Raw genomic sequence first — 23,640 nt, 5'->3', positions numbered from 1 at the left:
CTCTTTCTCTTCTTGCATCCTTTTCCGGCTATTTATAAGTGCACTTACCAAGGACCAACCTGACGCTGGTCCGGTATATGGCTGTATTGTAGGCCTGGTACTTGTCCCTTGTGTTGGCATATGCGTGCTGGATAATACAGCCTTTGTCGTTCTTTTCTTCAGTTCTTCTTGTCGTTTTCTCACTCTGGTCAGGTGTGGAAATAGGAGGTCTACTAACATTTGTGTCCTTGCGGAGAGTTTTCTTGAGGGCTTCTGACAAGACTGCTTCTGTTGGCTTTTCTCTTAATTCTTCTTGTTTTTTCTCACTTTCTCCTGTGAATGTCTTTTCGGTAGGCAGTATCATATTCTCTGCTGCTTTCGTTTGAGGCTCTGGTTTGTGTGCAATCAGTGTGTGTGTACGTTTAGTTATCAGTGCACTTTCTTCATTTTTCTCGTGCTGACCCTGTCTCCAGCTTTTCTCTTAATTTGTTGCCTTAAGTGTGTGTGTATCACTGCTAATCACATTCATTTCGAGTTCATTTGCTTTACCATCAGATTTTCTAGGGACTGGAATGACTATATAGGGTCTGGGTGTTTTTGTGGGTTTCATGCGTACATCATCAGGCGGGTAATTGACAGTAAAATAATGATAAATACAATGCATAAGTACATTATAGTTCGATATGTAAGGTGACAGCATTTTCTTCCAGAGAAGTGGGGGTGCCTCTCTGCTTGTGGGAGGACCAGGTTACTGTTCTGGTTCCCCATGTCTATAATTTGCCAAATGTCAATGTTATTTTCCCCTCACCCAATATTGTTCTTTGACTATTTTGTTTTCCCTCCTCCCTCCATTACCTTTTCCCTTCACTTGTTTTAAGGCATGCGTTGTTTGCCAAAGCCTTCAATTTTTTGCTTCACTCACCATTCGCATCGTTCGTCTCTGGACCCTCGGCATCACCGCCTCCGTTACCGCCTCCTTCAGGTTTTCGTCCGATCAGCTGCCCGTAGGAATGGGAAGGGACATGTTTGTAAAACGGATCCCTTCAGGCCGCGACTGCAGTCTTGGGTTAATTATACTACCATTGTCTACGGGGTGCTTCACAGTCTACTCAGCCGAATGGCGAAGGACTAGTGATATTGCCGAAGACCTACAGTTGCTTTATGTTGACGGTTAATAGGTGTCTTATTTTAATCAATCAATAATCGATCCAACCATCCTCTACTACCAAGTGTACGGGAGAGGGATTGACCCCTGACCGGCCCATAGAGTCAGATCTCACTCTCAAGTACTTTAAGACGAGATAGCTGCACCTTGAGGTGGAAGGGGTGCAGGATTTCTTACTCCAATACCAATCAATAAGGACAACTCAATGGTTTGGCAAAGGGGAGTCCGTTCAATGACAAGTACAAAAAACGGGGAAACATGGAAATCAACAGTGATGCGATAGCCTGTCTCGCTTCAACTCCCCACAATCTTCATTCAAACAGTAACAGTTATACCCAAAATTCATCATTATTGACGTGTAACACTCATAAGTTTGTTATGCAATTCTATTGGTTGGAAAAGGTAACTTAAGTATAGCTGCTATATCTGTATATGGTAACGGAGTGAGAGGATTGGTTAACCCTTATCAGGTGGGTGTCTATACGCCCTTCCCTCTAACATTACTCATGTAGACATCACTAAAAGTATGAAGTCTCTTTGGTTCTACTATCTATATGACCCTAGATTATTTGGCCCATTGTGATTGGGTTGGCTATAACCGCAAGCATAAATCTCTAATTAGCAGCACGCAGAATGGTCAACCAGGTGCAGGATGCCCCAAGATTCACCCAGCCTCCCTTCCATCAATCAGCATTCAAATGGCTATGTGTCAGTTAGTTGGCTGTGGTCGGCCTCAAAACTGTAGCTTCTTTTCAGGAAAAGGTATGGTATCTCGTGTTTTGGGTGACATCAGACGTTGGTGCCTCTTCGAGCTTGGCTGGTCACGTGCTAACACGCCGTGAATCTTCTTCGTTTCCCTTCTATTTGTGCATTTAATTCTCATTTCGGCCTGCCACCTGCCTGGGCCTCCTTATCTCGACCTTCATGGGGCAGGCTGCTCTGCTCTTAAGTTTCGATTCTCTGAAGCTACTGTCAGCCTCCATCTCTTGGTTTGACCTCAATTTCCCAGGCATGAGCTGCTTCTTGCTGAGTTTCGATTCCGCCGTCTCTTTTCTTGTTTTAGTTGGAATAAGAATCCTGTCCTGTTTGACCCTCAGTAACCTGGGTTAATTCTGCTTTTGTATAAAGTGGACTCGCACTTATATAGTGTGCTTTCGTTAAGGTAGATATATAGTTGGCGCTTGCCGCTTTATTCTTCTATTAAGCATAGCAAGCCGCACTGTTTCTTAGCTTCTTGCGGTTACAAGCATATGTACAGGCGTTAGCTGGTTGAATGTCTTCATCCTGCTTTACAGTTTAAGTTTCTTTATATTTCAGCATCGTCTCTCCTTCTAAGTTCATGATATCCTTATTCATGATATTTCGTCTTTGTGTGTCATCTTTTGGTTGTCGTTTCATTCATCTGTGAGTCTGTCCGGACCCTTGTGTCATCACCATTCATCTTTAATAAAGGCCTTTTGAGTTTCTTCAGGGACAGTGTTTAAGCATCCTTTGTTCCGTGTCATTTGTTGGTAGGGTTGTCTCAATGGATACCTTACTGTCCATGGTTGTCTGGTTATTGGCACTTCAACAGGTATTGCTCTTCTGATGGGCAGTGGGCAGAGCCCTAATGCAGCTCTCTGCTGGTTTATTTGCTCATCATACGTCATATATCTTGGTGTGAATGTTCCTGGTACTACAAAATGGGTGGCTGGAATGCAGGTTATATTTGGGACCTCCTCTACAACACAGCACCTAATAAGTGCACACAAGCGTGTAGCATGGTAATGAAAGAAGGTTTTAATACCTTGCCCATAGCACAGATTACTAAACTGCAGGGACATGCTCCACCAGAAGAACAGGGTCTATGGAAGGGCAGGGTGTGCTCATTATACCACAAGGATGCAATTTACTGGCATTCATGGAGCCATGGCTCAATGAGACCACCCCCTGCGAGGCCACATTAGCGATTCCCACTAATTACCAAATTCTTTGCACAGATCATAACGTTGGCCATGGGGGAGCGGGGGAGCCTTACTGCTAAAGAAACCTGTTTCACCACCATTCTGTGATGCACGAGGCACTAGATGACTGTTAAAGTCTAATAGTAAAACTTAAAGCATCAGACAATGTAGTAATAATTATTGTCATTATTTACAGGCCACCCAGGATACTGCCCCTCTTTGAGGAACAACTGTTGAGTCTCCTGAATAAAACCACCAAGGTTAGTTCTCCAGTTCTTGTGAAGTGAGATTTCAACCACTGGGCAGAGGCACCCTCAGAAAATGTCACCTTGTCCTTGTTGGGTGCACTCAATGCTCTAGGGTTTTCAATGTGGGTGAGTGGACCAACCCACATCGGGGGGAATACCCTTGGCTGGTTCCTTTCCCATCATCTGCCTGTCTTCAATCTAGTTGTTAATCCCTGAATATGGACTGATCACTCTTTGCTTACATTCTGTGTGAACATTCCGATGCCCCCGCCAAGACTTGATGCCAATCCAAGACCGGTTATAGAGACTAGAAACTGGAAGAATATTACTCCAACTAAGATGTCAGTTTTGTCTCGATCGAAGCTTGGTCTTCTGGATGCGTACAATATGGCTGATGACTTAGCCCGACACGTCACAGACACTCTGAAGGGGGCTATGAATTTATTAGTGCCTATCATAATTAGGCATGTGAACTCTGAGACACTGAATAAGGGCTGGTTTAATAATACTATTCTTGAACTTAGGCACCAGAAGAGATCAGCCAAACTTGACTGGTGTAAATATCCTACGCCTGCCACGTTAGCTTCTTGTAAACGTCAGTTAAACAGTTTAAGGACACTATTATCTATGCAAAATCTTCTCTTCATAACATCTCACAGACCCTCTCTTCAACCTCCCCCTTGATTGGATTCCTCTTTGCTGACCCTTTTGGCTTAATTGTTCATCTAGTGTTGCGCCTGGTTGTTTTGTGTGCACCCTGAGTCCCCTGGGCATGTGGCACATTATAAAAGCTTAAATAAATAAATACATTTGGCGGTAGGACAGCACTGGCCAACTAGTAATGTCCCTCAGATTACTCAAAGTAGCATTAGACCAACTGCACTACCCATTGCACACAACATAAGAAAGTCTTGCAGCCCTGATATTGGAAGAGTGGTTTGTGTTCAATTTAGCTGAACACTTTTCTGCGTTTATTATAAATTGCATAGGTTGCCAGAGGTTTAACGCAGGTCACATGCTGCGAACAGTGAGAGGAACATTTCAACATTTGCATATCGATGGATGGAAACCGGTCCATGAACAAATCCTGATGCCAGATATGCTGCCAAATTCATCGCACAAGAGGTCTTCCCGAGATGGGGATTGTGCAAAGTCCTTTGTGTCACGGTTTGTTACACGGTCACACTCAACTAAGGGAGTTTGTTTCCCCCCAATGAATGTGGCGCACAAAAAGTTGCTATGATTTTGATTCAGGTTCAGTTTGGTAACGTCTCCAACCCATCTCACACCCAAGCTCAACAAATACCTGGTGCCACAATGGACTAGGAACCAGGCCAGTGTGTAGTAAGAATATATATTTATTAATTTATTTAAACCCAATTTGACAAACAGACTAACATCAGCTACCAATGCTGTGGCAACAAAAGAACAAAAAAGACTTCCATAATGGCACCACCAACACAGAGATAACACTGAGATATTCAGTCACAATTTATGGCAGTTTTCTTTTCAAATCACCCACCAATACAAAAAATAACAATTCAAGACACACAGTGATTGCTGATTTGGTTATAATACTTTTGCTCCAAACAACCCCCACCCTCCAAACATCAATTAGATGTGGCCCCCCTGAATTGAATGCCAGTGCCAGAGAGTGGGAACACAATGGGTAAATCATTTTGGGAGATAAAATGCACTCTTTACCACAGATAGAATATGAGGGCAATATGAGGGAAAGAAAAGCAATGGGAAAATTTGTTTTGCCACACCTAAAAAGAACAGGAAGGGAGTTTGTGGTTTGGGTCACAGCACAATGGGAATAAAGGGGTAATTTTGTTTTACACCCAACACACTCACATGGAAACAGGGTTTTGGGATTTATTCTTTTGGCAAATTTGTATGTCCATACCGGCTCAAAACACACTGGGAAGAGCTTGTTACTTTTGAATGTCAACAAAACACATCCCGTGATTCTATAGGGGAATTAATTGATTTACTTTAATTAACTATGCTAAGGATCTACACAGACAAACAGGATATTTTGCTATGGGGAAATAACTAAAACAATGCTTAAAAATGCAGGGCCTACACAATCTATGTCTTTGGGGATGGTTTTACTTACAGGAGATAGCTGTAATGAGCATCAGGGAACAGCAGGGCACCTCTGGGACAGCAAGGGTGTTAGTCAAGGATAGTCTCCTCTGAATCCTCCAAGGGGTCCAAGTTAGCTTCTATGTCTTCTGGTCCCTGTCTCCAATGAAATATTTGGGGCCTCTCTGCTTGGATGTTTCTCGCAAGTGTTCAGCAGCAGGTTACCTCCTGGAATAAGTGGGAAAAGCCCAGTTCTAATGCAATCTGGTTTACTTATAGGGCAAATGACAACAGAACCTTGTCATGATTCCAGCTAAAAGGATCGGCTGCTTTTTTCTACCCACCTCCCACATGTGTTCTAATAGGACAAGGAGATGAGGGGTGTGAGTTAGGAAAGCTGTGGGAGGAGAAAGCTTTGTCATCCCAAACTGACATGTGGGCTCGGCCTGTTTCAACTCTAAATCTACAACATGGCAAGTACCCTAATTTTTAAAATTTTACATATATGGATATATTTTTAAGAACTGCATTTTAAGGCAAATCAGATGATGCAAGTCTGAAGTCGGCAAACACTTACTATGCAGAATTACAGGTTTTCTTCATTTACTCAAGAGCTGTAGCAGTGCAAAATATAACACTTCATAGTTCCCATGTTAATTGTGTCCTTCATCCTCACACCAACTTTCAAATCTCTCGGAATCAAGGAAAGGCCAAATCAGATTTTCTTTAATAACTTTAGTTATGTTTATCACACAAAGATCGTTTTAGCATGGTTCAAATGGGGTTACTGTCACCTTTCATAAATGTCTGGAATGACCGTTATGGCACATACGCTGCCCTATTTATGCAATAATATGTATTTTTCCATTAACTAAACTCCAGCCTTTTCCTTTGTTCTCTTAATCCTTAAGCATGTGATCAACCAGAGGCTGGCTCATGTGTATGTTTGCCTCCCCATTCAATGTCTACAATGGCCCTGATTGCAACTCTAATGGACATTTTATGGGAATTGTGACCTCAAGGTCACTTCTGCTGAAAGAACAGGCGGGCCCTTATCTGTTTCCACTGTGGTCTCCATCCTGGCAGTGTATTTCTTTCTATAATTTTAAGCAATGGCACAGATTGATGGTTGACAACCAGACCTCCAACCCTTGGGCCAGCAGAGGACAGGTCTTTGAGGTTAAGTTTCATTTTAGAAGAAATGACAGGCAACATGTACATTTCTGCAAGAAATGACTTTTAAATTCACACACAATACATTTTACATGACATTTTATAAGGCACGTGGGCCTTATATCCATGTGTAATGTATTTCTTTAATCTCACAGTTACAAAAGACATATTTATCACTTCTGGAATGTCCATATGTATAGAGCAGTTATATGAGAAAACCATGTTCAAACTCTGAAAGTCTAGTGAGCACTTCTCTCTGCATACTGTCATTTGGATGAGGAAAAACAAAAAGGAAGTTCTTTAATTTCTTGTAAATGCAAGAAGCTTGGTTTCAATTATGATTTCAGGATAACAGTCTCATGTTGAAAAAAGATATGTACATGCTGCCACCTGTCTCTTTAAGTAAAAGTGCAGCTCTCCATGGATTTAGTAAAACAGCTTTGTCAGCCACATGTCTTTATTTTCCTTGCTGAAATGCATTGAGCATATCAACACACTTTTGAGATTCAAGCCCACTTTCATTCCTTTGATATTTAGCCTGTTTTTGTTTCAATAGGCCTCATGTCTGACATCACCCTTTTTGTGCTGGCCTTATACTTCAATGGGACTTCCCAAATAACTCTGGCCTCTTTATTTCTGGTATTCAGGGGCTATATTTCACCCCGGAAGCTCTTTGATTCCAGTGATAAAGAGAGAAGAGCAAGTTGAGAGTGGGGTTTCTGTTTCCTTGTGGCCTAGGTTATTTCCAGGAATCTTCTTTAGAGCACGTCTGCTCTTTTCCCCATCCAGAGGGAGTGGCGCCCTGGTCTGCACTCCACTCTTTTCGGATTTTTGGTTTTTGGTCTTGGACCCCTCCCTTTCCGGTAGCTTCTAAGAATAAAAGAGAGGTTAAGTAAGTTATACCATACTAATTTCCCAGGTATTATTGACAGATGATTTGACAACAAAACAACAAGATGCACATTACTTTTCACTTGGCATCTATAATTCAGAAAATGACAATTACTCTTGGTACATTCCTGATGAGTATAAGTGGTTCTACTCCCTGTAAATGTATGATTTTCTCCATCCGGGTTCCCATTCTTTACCTTTATTCTTCAGATGGTACCTGGGGTCTACCCTCACTGGGTTCATCAATCAGTCGCAAAGTCTGTTGGCGATGATAGCTTTTCAACTGATTGATATGAAACCATTTCTCTTCCATCTGGTGGACTTTCATCCCCTTTGCGATTTTTCTAAATTTCGTCCAGCGTAAGCAAAAGCATGCTGAAGATGTTTTTATAAATGTTCTATGTATTCATGAGTCATGGACGCATTGATCAGGGTCTGCTCTTGAGTTCTGTAGAGCAGATGCTGAGGTAGCACCATTTTTCATCCAGTCATGAGCTTGAATGTTGACATTTTTGTTGCTGAAGATGGTACAGACCTGGTGGCCATCAGGAGAAGCGGTAATAGGATGTACCAACTAGGTTCAGATTCTGCCACAAACTTCTTCAAGATGCCCAGAATGGTTATATTGTAACTCTCAACTCACCCCGCTCGAGGCTGGGCAGTAGGCAATGTGGAGTTTTCTCTTTACACCTAGTATCTCCCACATCTCTGTCATCACCTCACTGGTAACCATTAATCCTCGGTTTGACTCAATCCTTTGGGGAAGGCTGAAAATGAGAGAAGATGTGATTGATCATTAGAGTGGCAGCTGTTTCCGCCTTGCAATTTGGGGCCAGTAAACATTCCACCCACTTGGTAAACAAGCATGTCATGGTCAACATGCATTTGTTTCCTCTAGAAGAGTGAAATCAACTTGCGAGTCTGACGACAGCAGTGTCATTCTCCTTTTCAACAGGGGAGCTCAGTGTGTGAGGGAACTTGGCTGAAACTGAGCACACACAAGACACGCCTTTAAGTATAGTTTGCGGTCTTGTCCCATGTGTGTCCAGTATGTGACCTCTCACAAGATTTCTAAAGTTGTAGGATACCCCGTATGACCGGCAGTGGCTGTGTCATGGGAGTGACTTAACTGCAGGCTTTAGAATGAGGTAGGAACCACCCAGTGGTCACATCCAGATATAGATTTCCATACCAACAAACCATCTTGGATTCAGAACATTTTGGAAAACTTCATCAACACCCAGAGATCCTCACAGGGTCTTCAATATGTTGATAACATTTCCAAATAATCAGATCCACTTTTTGTGGCATAATCAAATCAGAATCTGGGGTTTCTTTACTCCACTGGGCAGTTGAGAGTTCATTTTGGACATCTGTTTGGGAACTAGTGACAGCAGCAACCTGGATTTCCCTGACAGGGATTCAGTTTCTATGAGATCCCCATGGATGGCTCTGGTTTTGGCCAACTGGCCAGCCAAGTCATTTCCAATTTTGCTCTATTTTGGAGTGACCTCTGGTCTTTTTCCATTAGATGGTCATTTCATTAGAGGTGACCAGATCATCAATTTCTTGGATGAATTTCTGATGCTTGAGCGGTGTGTTATTTGCACACAGCATGCCTCAATTTTTCAAACTAATCCGGTGTTCCAGGAACCCATTCCTGACATAATCTGAATCAGTGATTATAACCAGTTCATTGAGTTGGTGTTGCATGGCAGGGAGGATAGCTTGATGTACTGCCACCTGACTACTTTAGGGACCTATTGTGTACCCAGCAGAGGGCTATGGTGCATCATTCACACAGGCATTCCCAACACCAGCCACTAGTTCTTATTCCCAGTGATTATCAATATGGTAGGAGCATCCATCCACATAAACTGTGGGTATCCCCTGGCACATGTCTTCCTCATAGACTTTGTGTGGGGAAGTAAAGAATGCCTCCATATTGTCTTTGGTCTTTAGAATTTCGTCCTTGAACACAGTCATGCAAGTCAGCCAAACCTTGCGCTAGGGGACTCTTCTTGTTTTGGCCATATCTGACCTCCACAGGAAAGCCTTGCATGGACAGAATTCAGGAAGTAATTCTGGAATTACTTAGGTTCCCTATTTGGATTCGGTCACTTTGGAGATATTGCAAGGGCTGGTGAGGTGTCTCGACAATGATGTGCTCTCCCTGGATGTATGAGCGGTAATTCTTCAACGTTGCCAGGAGTGCCTTTTTTCACAATCGTTGAATTTTTCCTCCACAGAGGACAAAGTCTTTTTCGCGTACGAGATTACTTTGTTGACCTTGTCATGCTTAGGGTATAATACTGCTGTATATATATATATGTATATATATATATATATATAATACAGCAAGTATCTGAGAACCCCTTCTCCAAGAAGAATTCCTTGTTCTTTAATGGGTAAGCCAAACAAGGTGCTTGGGAAAGGCTTCTCTTTAGTTGTTTTACTGCCTCAGATTGTTCTGGACCCAACTCCCACTTGATCCCAGCCTTTAATAAATGTGTGACCCCTGTGTAGTCCTCTATGAACTTTCTTCTATAATTCATAAGTCCAAGAGTTAAGCATGTGATCGACCAGAGGCTGGCTCACATTTATGTTTGCTTCCACCTTCAAGGCCTACTCCGGCCCTGATTGCAACTCTAATGGACATTTTATGAGAATTGTGACCTCAAGGTAACTTCTGCTGAAAGAACAGGCATGGCCTTATCTGTTTCCACTGTGATTTCCATCTAGGCAGTGTATTTCTTTCTATATTTTTAAGCAATGGCCATGATTGATGGTTGACAACCAGACCTCCAGCCCCTGGGCCAATAGAGGAAAGGTCTTTGAGGTTAAGTTTCATCTTAGGAGAAATAACAGGCTGCATGTAAAATTCTGCAAGAAATTGATTTTAAACTCACGCACAATGCATTTTACATGACATTTTATAAGGCACCTGGGCATTATATCCATGTGTGATGTACTTCTTTATTCTCACAGTTGAAATAGACATGAGTATCACATCTGGATTGTCCACATGTATAGGGCAGTTATATGAGAAAACCATGTTGAAACTCTGAAAGTCTAGTGAGCGCTTCTCTCTGCATAATGCCATTTGCATAAGGAAAAACAAAAAGGAAGTTCTTTTATTTCTTGTAAATGCAGGAAGCTTGGTTTCAATTATGATTTTGGGATCACGGTCTCATGTTGCATAAAGATATTGTACACGCTGCCGTCTGTCTCTTTAAGTAAAAGTTTAGCTCTCCATGGAATTAGTAAAACATAATTGTCAGCCACATGTCTTTCCTTTCCTTACTGAAATGCATTGCACATATCTTCGATTATTTGAGATTCAAGCCCAGTTCCTTTCCTTTGAGATTTAGGCCTATCTTTGGTTCAATAGGCCTCTTGTCTGACATCACCCTTTGTGTACTGGCATTATACTTCAATGGGACTTCCCAAATCACTCTGGCCTCTTTATTTCTGGCATTCAGGGGCTATATTTCACTCCACATTGGGTCTGACAATGGACCACATTGTGGAAATGAATTGTTTGAGCACATCACAATCCTACTGGGTATTAAGCATATATTTTTTTCCTTTTATCACCCACAGGCAAATGGAATTTGTGTGCACCTCAAAAGCCTCCTCAAAGAGAGAATTGCTAAGCTAAAAATGACCTGGAAAAAATTATGGCTCCATTGTCTACCCTTAGCCCTATTTGCATTATTCAATCAGCCTGGCTCAGACCATCACCTGACTCCTACGAGCTGGTGACAGGACACTGTATGCATCTGCCTCTTGCTCCTCCCACTCAAGTGTGAACTGCCGCCCATAATACTGCTGATGTACTTGGATCTGAAAAGCATGATGGCGAGTGTTGCTTTTATGTCTCAATAGATTCAGGAGTGGCAGGGGAGGTCAAAGAAGAAGGAAGACAGCAAACAGTTCAATCCCCAAGCCTTCCTCGAGTGCTCTGCGCTGTATCCTGGTGATACTGTTCTTAAAAAAAACATTTTGCACTGCTGGCTAAAACCCCATTTTAAGGTCCCCACCTTGTTGAGGATGTCTCGCCCACTGCAGTTACAGTCCAAGGGATTCAAGGGATTCATCTCTGTGATGTCAAACCCTACAAAGGAGAAAGCCCCCTGCCACAACCCCTGAATCTGAAGGTGAAACAGAGGTGATATGGATGCAGATACGATTGGCCACAAGGAGCAAACAGCAGCCGGGATACTGTGATAGACAATAAATTGACCTTTCTTGATAAGCAAACAAAAAGTACTGAGTGAGAATTTCTCCTAAAAAGATTGTGCCTGCATTAATGAACAGATCACACTTTTCCAAGGAGGAACGCTACCAGCGTTCAATGTTCACCTACAAACACTATTATTTGCAATTTTCGCTTATATAGTTAATTCATATCCTGCTTTGCCAACCAGAAACGTTACTCTCACCACTCTTTTTTGTAACCCAAAGACTTATTTTATCCTCGAAAGAGTTCTTCTTGCCATAATTGTGAATTTGTTCTTGTAAAAGCCAACAGTGTGGAAATATCCTGAAAGAGTTTGTCTTGTTGTAATTGTGTAGTTTTTGCATGTAACTGACATTCCAGAAACAATGCAAGAGACTTATTGAAAGGAAGACAATTAGACAGATATACACTCTTGGCACGCAATGCATGTACCCCTTTGTAACACGTGGACACACAAGCAGTAATGCTTGTTAGTAAAAATGTTTACATTCTGCTGTCTCTATTTCCTGATCCTTTTAGCATTATGAGAACTGGTCCTCTATAATATATCCAAGCCTAAACATATCAATGTGACCCTCAGTCCCATACCTAATGAAGTAATAGCCCAACACATTTCTGTTGCCACTAACCAAATGAAAAGGCTGAACAAAAATGATAAAGATGATTTCCAGCACATACATGCCTATTTCACCAATTCTGCCCTGGTGACTAATAATATGTGGTACAAGCACATGAGCCAGGTGGGGAGAGAGACATCTGATGAGAACTGCTATGTGCTCTTCCTCATTCCCTATGCCATGCGCGCTTCTAGGACATGTGTGGCCACACAAATACCTGCCCATGATGTACACAGCATTATGCACTTAGTACTCTCCACGACTAGAGGTCAATTTGAATGGAAATGGGCCACTTTACAATGGATATCAAAAAGCACATTCACCTATGAGGGTCGCTATATAAAAACAAAGATAATGGTGGATGACCCAAAGAGGAAAATAAGATAATACAATACATATTAGAGAGCCCAAACAAAGGAGACACAAAAACAGTAGATCAAAAGTTGCCACAATGTCCAAGTGTAGGGAAGGAGAGACGTGGATGCCAAGATGCTGGGAGAGAGCCCAATTATTAATATACCGACAGGGGTACAAAGCACAACCACTCATATTGGTACTAGTAGATGTGGTAGAGAATGCAAATGATAAATGCCTCAAGGAATGGACCAAATAGTATAAATTGCTCACATGGGTAGAGGATGAAGCAGGCCCCTATCCACAATAGATGTGAAAAATGCCACATTATGTTTCAGGAATACTGGCCCCATGAAAGTAGGAGAAGACAGAGGGTGTAAATGTATTTTTGATGTGCCTGCCATGAAAATAGGCACTGCTGTATTGATGGACCACTATTGAGCTTGTTGATCCAGAGCATACATGAAGCTGCCCCAAAATTGGAGAGGGCTATGTTCCATAGTCCTGATAAGCATACCCACTTCGGTAGTGCCCCAAAGCATTGTACACATTGCAGTTTCCCCAAAATGGATACACATATGAGAAAGGAAAGGTCCCTCACCTTAGGAGTAGTAACTATATCTCAGACAAAATGGAAAAGGCATATGATGACTTACCAGATGAGCATAAACTGTTCAGTAAAACAGAAATGTTCTTTGTATCTCTCAATTCTCCCAGGTTGCAAGCAAACGCAAGTGGATGAAGATAACGCGCTGGGAGCTCTTACAAACAATTAACACAACGGTGAAAGGCTTTAATGCCATAAAGGAGGAGTTGAGAGCAATAAAGCTCATGACTCTTCAAAACAGTTATGTCCTCAATCTGATAACAGTCACGAGGGTGCTGTATGTGCAAAATTAGGACTGTCTTGCTGTACATAGATACCTGCCCACAATGAGGAGAATTAGACACTCACAGAGGCTATAACGTTGTTAACTGACCTCCACACTAAGATGTCGCAGAGGTGGAAGAAGATGAGGATGACGACTGGCTCTCTTATCTATTCTCCTGGATCCTCTCCTGGCTGGCTAATGTATTCTAAATACTAATAGCAATATTAGTGTTAGTGCTATTTGGATTCTGTGTTCTGAAAATAGCCGTAAGCCAATGCAAGAAGACTGCTAACAAGGCAGTAGGGATGTAAATAGTGATAAACTTTGAAGCTAAGATTCTCAAATGCACAAAAACTGATAATGATCTACCTCATATGGACCCAGCCAGAGGGGAAATGTTGAGATGCAGATGAAATCGTCATTCATGACATTGCCCCACATCTTATTGCAAGATTGAGAGGAGCATGTAATTTGGGGAGTCAGACCCTTCCCTGCCGCAATACCACAGGTATGAGCGATGCTACTCACTAAGACAACCCTACCAACCTTATCCTGGAACAATCGAAGAGAGATAAATCTGCAAACTCATAGTGAACTAAACATGATGTAAATGAAGATGACGACAATAAGTGACATCACCGCCAAACTGACATACGTAGAAGCAGGAGACATGAAGCAAATATGCACCCACCATGAGGAAACGCAGACATTAGGTTAAAAGTGCACTTAGACATGAAGAATATTACCTGCAACAATAGGCAGTAGTAACATAACATAATCAATGTATGTGCTGAAATGCAAGGCAAACGACACACACAAATAGCTTGTCCTAACTTGCTTATCATTGAAATGCAAAGTTCGCAAGTGGCCATTTTGAATAAAATGGATGGCAAAGCCTCATTAGATTGAATAAAAAGCCTCAAAGCTGCAGGAAGAATCAACTCACTGAAATTAGCTGAAAACACAGATGTGTGCAGGCCAGACAGTAGCAGCACAGCTCCCTCCAAGGCTACAACGAAAAAGGAGTCTTGAATAGCTCCAAAGAGAACACAAGATAATATTTCCCAAGCATTAAGCACATTTCTCTTAGATTAGGTAAAAGAATCAGCAGTCTCTCAGTGCCAAATGCCCAGCAATTAAAAGCCTAATATTGCTTGAGAAGTGGCTCGACCAAGTATCTAGAGGCCAAAGAGAGTAATAGCACCTGTGTTAATAGGAGCTAAATTCATGGTAATAGCAGGGTAGAATAATCCAAAATGTGGTGTCCTCACACGTGACTCAAAATTGGAGAACAGTGTCTATTCATGAGCACTAGACATGGATATGCACCCGAGGCGTGAGGCAAGGCCAAGTTCAAAGCTAGATGTCCAGGCTCGAGGCCTAGGAAATCAAGGATGGTGTCTCAATCAATTGAATGAAGCAGCTCCTTCATGTCGCACCCCCTACCACTATTTTTGCTCATGTGCTGATGACTTGCCAAAGTCTTCATGGTTGGTAACACCACTGCCAAACCAATCACAGCTCTCAAATTGATGCTGCCATATAATTGTTGCAGTAGTTAGTTACATGTTGCTAAGATATTGCTAAGATATTGCTAAAATTATGTCTTTTTGCTTTTACTTTTATCTTAACTCTTAGATCCCAGAGTCTCTCTCTCACCTGGGTATCCAAAGTGAGGGGCAGATAATGAAACCTGTAATTCCTGTTTTGTTCTTTTATGACCTGGAAAGAACCAGAACCCCTACTCGGCACATCCCATGTAAGCCAGCAGCATGTGCATAACATGTCACCCATCCCTATCCCTACCCTCACCCACACAAAGAAACACCCATTCTGGATTCAGCTCCCAAACACCTTCAACCAATAGATCCTCATCCACATCCCACTCATCACCAGAAACACCCCACCCCAAAACACAAATGAAACCTCATGCTCATCAACTCATTACTACATGCAGCAGACATATCTTACATCGCCACATCTCACATCATAAATTCACTCTTCATTACAAAGACATGGCACCCTCCTCTACTACCTCCACACACATCCTGGATCCCCTCAGTCCCACAGGCTACAGCATCCAACACAATGACCTCAAAGGGGAGACTAATGGAGGGCTCACTATTACCCACACTCAGACCCACACACCTTATTCCAACGAATGCAACAAAGCTTTTTTCTATAACAGCATCTATCAACAACACAACTAACATTTTCCTTGCAGACCTCAACCTGCCCGGGAAGCCAAACCAGCAAGAAAACCAGAGAGCTCACATGATGCCTTGGGTCCACCCATTTCCTACCTCCCTAAGGGTGATGGCCACGGATACCTTCTCTTCACCTAAACATCCACTGCTGGACAGTCTCCAAAGCTTTGTTTAATGTTCAGCCCAACCTTTGTAAATGCCCTTTCACCTAACAAGTGAAATTTGGAGTACCACAGTATACTCCTTTGTCAATATGTTGCTATAGATTTTGGTTCACCTAGCATTCATTGGGTTGGGCGCTAGGGCAATGCTACCAGGTATGAAAGAAGGCTGGAAATACCACACTACTTTTAACATGAGTCCTTATGATTTGTGATACAATCGTATTGCTGCCAGTTGGTTTTAGGGCCTAGCAGGCTACCCTGGTAAATATTGTACTTTCTCTGACCATTGTTTTTTTTTATCATAGTAAGGTCAGATGTGCCAGTACACATTGGAACCATATTAAATCATCTAGCTATTGACAACACACTCGTACAAAGAAGATAAGATGAGAGAACAGCTGCAAAGTGTCCAAAGTTCACACATCATGATTCCACCTCCTAGCTGCTGGTGTGTGCCGAGACTGGACAGAGCAGAACTGTGCATGTGCCCATTAGCTTAGATATTATGCTGCTCACTTTTTGGGCCAGAAGCTGGCCTAGTTTGAAACCACTGGCATCACATGATCACCACAGAGCATAGGGAAAAGTGTATTTTTGTAATGCACACTTTCTAGCTGAATTCACCTTCAATCTCAGGAGTACACCCTCACACATGGCATTCTGTCACACAAACCCCTCCAGTTTCCCAGGCACACACACACCATGATAATAAGAAGGGCCCATAGGAATACTGCATAGAATGATGTAACACAGTGTTCTGCCAGCACACCCAGCACACTATCAGCACACTCCAGCAGACAGGTAGCTGACAAAACATCACATTATGTTTTACTCTTGAACAGCAGCACCTAAAATACAAACAGTCAAACATTTCCTGAAAACATGCATACCACTGCAAGCATACACTTCAGAGAAACTGTTGTGCAAGAAAAGCCAATGTCATGCAGAAACACTAATCCCAGACACCCAACAGTTCTACATCTACATGGCCACAAAAACTGCAGGTGTGCGCGATATAGATATCAATAACATAAAAGACAATCACATGCAACGTGTTTCAACAGCTGCCCGATTCATGCGGAAAATAATAACATGTTACAATGTGTTCCCAACGATGGTGACACTTGATAGCCCCCAGTCATTTTTTAAACCGTATTTCGGGCCACCATCCTGGTTCACAAAAGTCTTTGGTTTTGTGTGCCAGCTCACCTGAAAAGATTGCTCAATCCTAGAGCCTGTGGACAGAGCTTTGATCTGCCAAATAGAGCGTTGCTAACTGTATCCCTGTTCAAACTGGCCCCGGGAGAACTGGTGTAAAACCTGTGAAGGATCTGCTCCAAGAACTACCAGCACAACCCAAGTTACTACATTTCCCAACAAAACAACACTTTCCACTTCAGGAAAACAGTTCTGGATTAGCAGAACTAGCATGAACACTCTGTTGATAGCCAAGCACTTGAACACTTGCAGAGAATTTAGCCTTTCAGAATTCTCTGCTGTCACACCAAAACATGTCAGTGCAATGGATGGATGTGTAAAGCAGGGCGGGGGGCGGTGGGAGAGTGGCGTATTCTGCTATCTTATTTCCCAAGCTCAGAGCCCCTCACATTTATTATAATTACTTTGGCAACACCCGTCTGCATATTTAGGAGAATGTGTTGTACTCTTTTCCCTTTGATAAAACACGTTTTTAAGTTGAAGGTTATATAACTGCTTTTTCAATGGTGACTTTTGAAGCGGGTTTTTATTCCTATGTAAACGGCTGGTGTCAGAGAGGGCCTCCCTTCCGCTGGCTGCGCCTGGCAAGGGGCTCGTTAAGGACAGCGTTTCCTGGATGGAATGTCTAACTGGGGCTCCCTTCTCATGCAATGCTGCCAACTAGGCCAGGGCCCTTGACACCAATGTCCGCATACAGAATTTCAGATAAGTACACAGACTTCCAGTTACTATAATGCTTAACCTTTTTGGGGGCCAACTGGGGTGGTGACTTGAAGAAATTCTATGGAAGTGAAATGTGTTTATGTGATGCAATATGTCGACAACGCACTGCTTCGTATTTTACATCATTTGCAAAAAAAGTGGATATATAGATAAACGGGGGAAACTAAGAATGTTCAAGTGGTCTGTGCACAAAAATGCAATGTGCAACTGTGGACAATAATCAAATAAGCAAATTGCTAACCAAAATTGGCACGTGTTCCATTGGCTGCAAATCATTCCTTTTATCGGTACGACTACCCACTCAGGTACCCCTGAGTATGAGATTTGCATTGTTTTTGCACATTGACAATTCGCTTTTCAAACTTTCATCACACTATAGAGTTGGCACTTTCCCAAGCACTTTTATATATGCAGATCCTTGGCCCCTTACCACTACTCGTTAGAAGAGCCTAGATGAAGAGTACTTTAAGGGCGTAATGCGTATTCCAAAGAGCCACGGCACGTCGATCTGCAATGAGAATGGTTTCATATGAAGCCAAGTAGGCCGCCTGGTGCAGAGCCAGGGTGGGACTGGGGTATAACATTGTCTCGGGTACCAATGGCAATGTATTCCTTTTGTGACAGACTGTTTGAATAATACCCAAGGGAAAAGTCTTTGGTAAAAGGTCATGCAAATTTGCAATTTCAATAATATTTATTCAGCAACAATGGTCAAAACTACTAACCGCACACTGAAGTAACTCATCAAACTGGCCAGCATTGGCAAAGAAGGTGGACACTTTGGCCCAAAAAACTGCCCCACACTAGCCTAGCATTTTGTGTTTTTGATTCATTGCCCTGTTGCCCTATAGGCCAGCCCGAGTCTGTGCAGAGCAAGCAAGTTGCACCACACGCACTCCCAGAATTTGCTACCAATTATAACAAAAGGTGTTAGTAAGAATCAGCTTCTGTCTCAGGAACAGCTGGTCACACTCCAGCAGATCTGCAGGTTTCCCCACATGGGGCAATGCCTTACTGTGTACCCCGCTGTCCATTTTAAGAAGACGTGTGTCCAGGTTCCCTCCCTCTGGTGGAATCTCCCTCACCACAAAGGGTCCCGACGATCGTCCTTTCCTCCTCCCATAGGGCATCTCCTGGGTGTGCTGCGAATGTGAACCATCCTATTGTGGCCACATAGAGAACCCCCCTCACTCCTTCCTCCCCAGGGCCTGCTTGCCCTTGGGCTTGCTTTGTTAGTACTAATGTATCTGGGAAATAAAGATGTCTTCATTTACGTGAGGGCATACCGCTATGTAATTAAGGGAGCACCACCATTTTCTTTTTTTGTAGTTATGTCTGGTATTCCTGATGAGAAAATAATATTGCCATGGAAGTGCGGGTAAAAAGGAGAAGGCATGCATGGAGGGATATCATGAAGGTCCTGACCTTGTCAATGCACATGTTATTATAGCCTTATAGACCGAGGGAGTGCTCATTATCACGGAATAATGACCCGCCACCAAGGTATGGCCCGAGGCAAAGCCGGGGGCCATAAGTTAGGGAAGGGTCCTTATTGCAAGTGATAAGCGCCCCATCTGGGGTCTATAAGGATATTAACATATAAGGTAATGGCAATACAGGTTTTGGAATATTGTGGAGAAGTAAACATTTAATTTTAATCGTAAATGAAGCGCATGGACAAACTGAGTTAGTAAATTAAATGTGTTTTTTTGAGTGATATTTAAAGATGGTTGTCTTCATAAGATAAGAATTTAAATTGCCAAATTGGTTATATTAGAGGGAGTTTAACATGAGCATGCATTAGGTGTCATGTAAAGTTTTTGGGGTGCATTTAAGGCCCTAAGCAGAAATCCTCTTCACCTAAAACCACATTCAAACAGTGCCACCAAAATGGCTGTGTCTTTCTGGCACATGTCTGGTAAGCAGTTGAACACTGCACTGAAAAACGGCCCTGCGCTTGCTTCATTTTCGTCTGCATAACTAGAGGTTATGCCCTGCATTCAGAATGGTGCTGCATCTGTTTTTCTTACATCTGGAGAACATAAAGTATGCACAACATCCAAAGCAGCCTTGTTTTAGTGATAAATCACATGAGGGGCATGGGGTTCTACATTACAACCCGACAAGGCTTTTGTTTCCCTTTGATGTGAACCATCATGCTCAAATTACTGCAAATGAAAGAAATAGCAAGGCCTTTTCTCTTTTCTGTGTCAAAATCAAAGAAATCCTGTGAAGTATCCCTCTTTGTCCATGAACCAACAGTACATGTAAAGCCTCCAAAAGGACTAATTGGAAGACAATCCCGTGGTCTGCATAACAGCATTTGAAACTTTAAATGAAAGGCCTGCACACGTGTGAATCTGTTCATTGGAAAATAAGGAAAAATGTTGTTTAAAAGTCAATGTCAAATGACAGCTTCTGCTTACACAGAAATATCTGTGAATATGTGTGGGTGGGGGTTTGGCGACACAACGTACATTATATTTGTCCCCACAAGATTTGGTTACCTTGGAAAAGGCTCAGAAACCAGTAAAACTGTTTTTTGGCGCAGGCACAGAATTAAATTGCGAGCCTTGCCTCCCTCTGAAAAGACCAGTAAGTGTACCTGTCCACAATGGCATGTGAGGTGGCCAGGAGTACGAGGATTCACTGCCCTGCCAGGCTAGCAGGCAGTCCTGGAAAAGGGAACAAAGGAAGCCAGTATGGCTAGTGCGTGACCCAGAAGTGCAATTTCCTCCAGCACCCACTCTGATTGAGGAACTGTCAAACTTCAAAGGGCATCATAAAAGTCCTTTGTTGCAAGCCAAGCCACAAGAAGAAAGTTTGCTGTGGGGGTCTGCAGCATCGCCTCCATATGTGACAAATCCTTCCCATTGATATTAAAAGACTTCTTCATTTAAAGAACCTTTTCCCAGCACCCTGAATAAGTAGTCATTTTGTATTATGCTAGTTTTCCATGTGATTTTTAGACGAATGTAAAGAGACCAAGTGCATGTTTCTAGCACTTTGTGAACTGAAATGGCCAGGAAAGACACATTTCTGGCTAATTAATAAATGGGACAAATAGTAAACTTGGGGGAAAGATGTAAAATGTAGTTATGAACATGTGCAATCATTGGCAGAATTTTAACAACTATGCATTTCATGAAAAGGGCCACAATGTGCTAAACGTCGATGCAACCTCGCACAGAGCCAGCGATCGGTTTCTTCAATTCCCTGTGACCCAGTATAAGTTTGAAGTTTTGATCCGTATCTCATTTTTGTTAAAAAGTAGACTGTGAGACAAAGAAAGGTCATAAATGCAAACACACACATGATGCCCTTTTCCCTGAACCGATAGGCCCAGGGGCAGAGGAGGGGACTGGTAGGCTGTCCTATCACAGGATATGGGTAATTCCAGGGTATGTCCCCCAGATTGTAAATTAGATGTTGTCGTTTTGGCTATATAAGGGGGAAACAGAGAAACACAAGGGATCAACCGATCCATCCACAGTAAGATCCATTCCATCTACAGCAAGATACACAGATTTCAGATCCAGACACACACGCGAATCCAGGGAGAAAGGAGAGGAGGCAGCTGATCCCATCCAAGAGAGTGCAGAAACCAGACCTTGCCTAGCTGACCCCACGCAGGAGAGTGCAGTGATGTTACGCTCACCTGGTTCCCACGGGGGCGTCGACCGGAACTGGGCCGCTGTTATTTCCACCAGCGTGACTTGTAGCGCCGAGATGACTGACTGGACTACCTTGGCCTGATCGTTTGGGAAAGCTCCAGGTCTACATAAAAAGTGCAAGCGGCATTGATTCATGAATTTTGCAAACCCTTTTGGGTCCCCGGCAAAGCGTTCAGGCGGAGCCAAAGGAACGGCTCCATGTAAATTTATCTGCACCGGGTTACTCGATGGTACAGGAGCTGGACTTGCCCCAAGTCCTGGTAGAGGTGTTTGTCCAGCCTGGCTCTGTAATAGTTGTCTGGCCAACTCATCAGTTCGTTCTTTTGACACTATCAGTTCCCTCCTGAGGGCATTGGTTTCTTGGCGGGCGGAATGCACTTCGGCCCTTAATTCCCCTAATAATTGGGCCAACTGATCAGTTTCCGAGGTCTCCATGACGCCCAGGTGGGTATTTGTGGGTAGGCTTCGCGTTCTGTTACGCTCACCTGGTTCCCACGGGGGTGTCGACCGGAACTGGGCCGCTGTTATTTCCGCCAGCGTGACTTGTAGCACCGAGATGACTGACTGGACTGGCCCGCTCAGCCTAGTTTGTCTGGCTCGCAAGAATATTCTACTGCAAAGGAGAAGAGGAATTAACCACCCGTGGATTGAGTGTCAACCCACCTTCCCCACTCCCGTTGTCTTCTCACTGATCACTCTTGATGTCCCCTCCTTAGTCTCACCTGATGGTTTGGAAGGATGAGCTCTCTATCCTGCGTCGACCGCAGGGGCGCGTTGATGACCAGTTACTTCACTGGCGTAGAGGAATTGGTGCGTTCCAGTATTGACTCTAAAGTCCAATTGTTCATAAGAGTTCAAATGTCTGCTCTTCACTCCGATTCCTTGCAAGTTGCCGATTATCCATTCGAAGATTTCCAAATGGCACTCGGTAAGATTCAGGTAAGTCTATTGTGTTTTTTCCCCTTAGGGGCCGGGGTACGGCGCTGAAGCAGAGTTGCCTGTGCCGACCCGAGATGAGGTGAGACCCCCGTGGTAAATCAGGTACGTTTTGTGGGGGGTAACTGGTATTGTCCTTGCTTTCTCCCATTAGGGGCCGGGGTACAGCGATGAAGCAGAGTTGACTGCGCCGACCCGAACTGAGGTGAGTACCTCCTGTGGTAAATCAGGTAAGTCCTTGGGGGTAGCTTGTATGGCCCTAGAGAGTCCCCTTGCTCACCTTGCTGTCTTTGTGTCCTTAGGTGTCGGAGGGCGGCCGCGAGATGGAGAGAGCGTGATGGAATGCTGAAGTACCGCCAAGCAGGTGAGTTCAGCGCGGCGCCGTAGGAATGCGAAGCGATGCTTCAAAGACTTCTGTCTTTCAGTTCCGTGGTGAAATGGATCAGGATTCAGGTAAGGATTAAAGTTAAAACTCCTGTTCTAACCTTTATCCTTTTTGTCTTCTTGTTTCAGGAGTCCCAGGACTGAAGCGGGCGTGGCTGAAGACTGGAGCTGCTGAAAACACGGTGAGCGTTACGTTGCAGCAAGCAGAATAACGCGAAGCACGTGTGGCTGTCCGGGCGTGGTTTAAATAGAAGATCCAGGTAAGTATTCTTCCACAGCCCCACCCAAGTAACAAAATAGTCCCTTCAGTAAAATAGTCCCTCCTAAGCCTCATTTGGCTAGAGTCTTCATGCAGCATGGTCTGCCTCAGGTGAGTATGCAGCATGGTCTGCTTCAGGTAAGTTATCAATAATGAGCCTGGCGCCCATGGCGCCAGGATTGACTTCATCATTATGAGCCTGGTGCCATAGGTGCCAGGACTGTACCCAAACAGCCCCTAACTGGGGCTTTTGGGCATGCTCCAAGTGGCATGATGCCTGCTTCCGGGGCTGCTGGGCCTGGTCTGGTCTTCCGGGGGCAGGCATCATGACAAGTGACCAGATCCCTTGGCCTAGCTGTCCAGAGTGACCAGAGACCTTGCTGGCTTTACAGAATCTCAAATTAAAGCTTACATTGTAAGTAGAAAATAACCCCAGTCCCAAACTGCATATCCCACTCTTTTGACTCTTGCATCCCATTGAAAATCCCATCCAAAGTCC

The sequence above is a fragment of the Ambystoma mexicanum genome, chromosome 7q (genome assembly GCF_040938575.1).
Source record: "Ambystoma mexicanum isolate Mex_15411 chromosome 7q, UKY_AmexF1_1, whole genome shotgun sequence".
NCBI lineage: Eukaryota > Metazoa > Chordata > Amphibia > Caudata > Ambystomatidae > Ambystoma > Ambystoma mexicanum.
Note: the sequence above shows the minus strand (reverse complement) of the source record.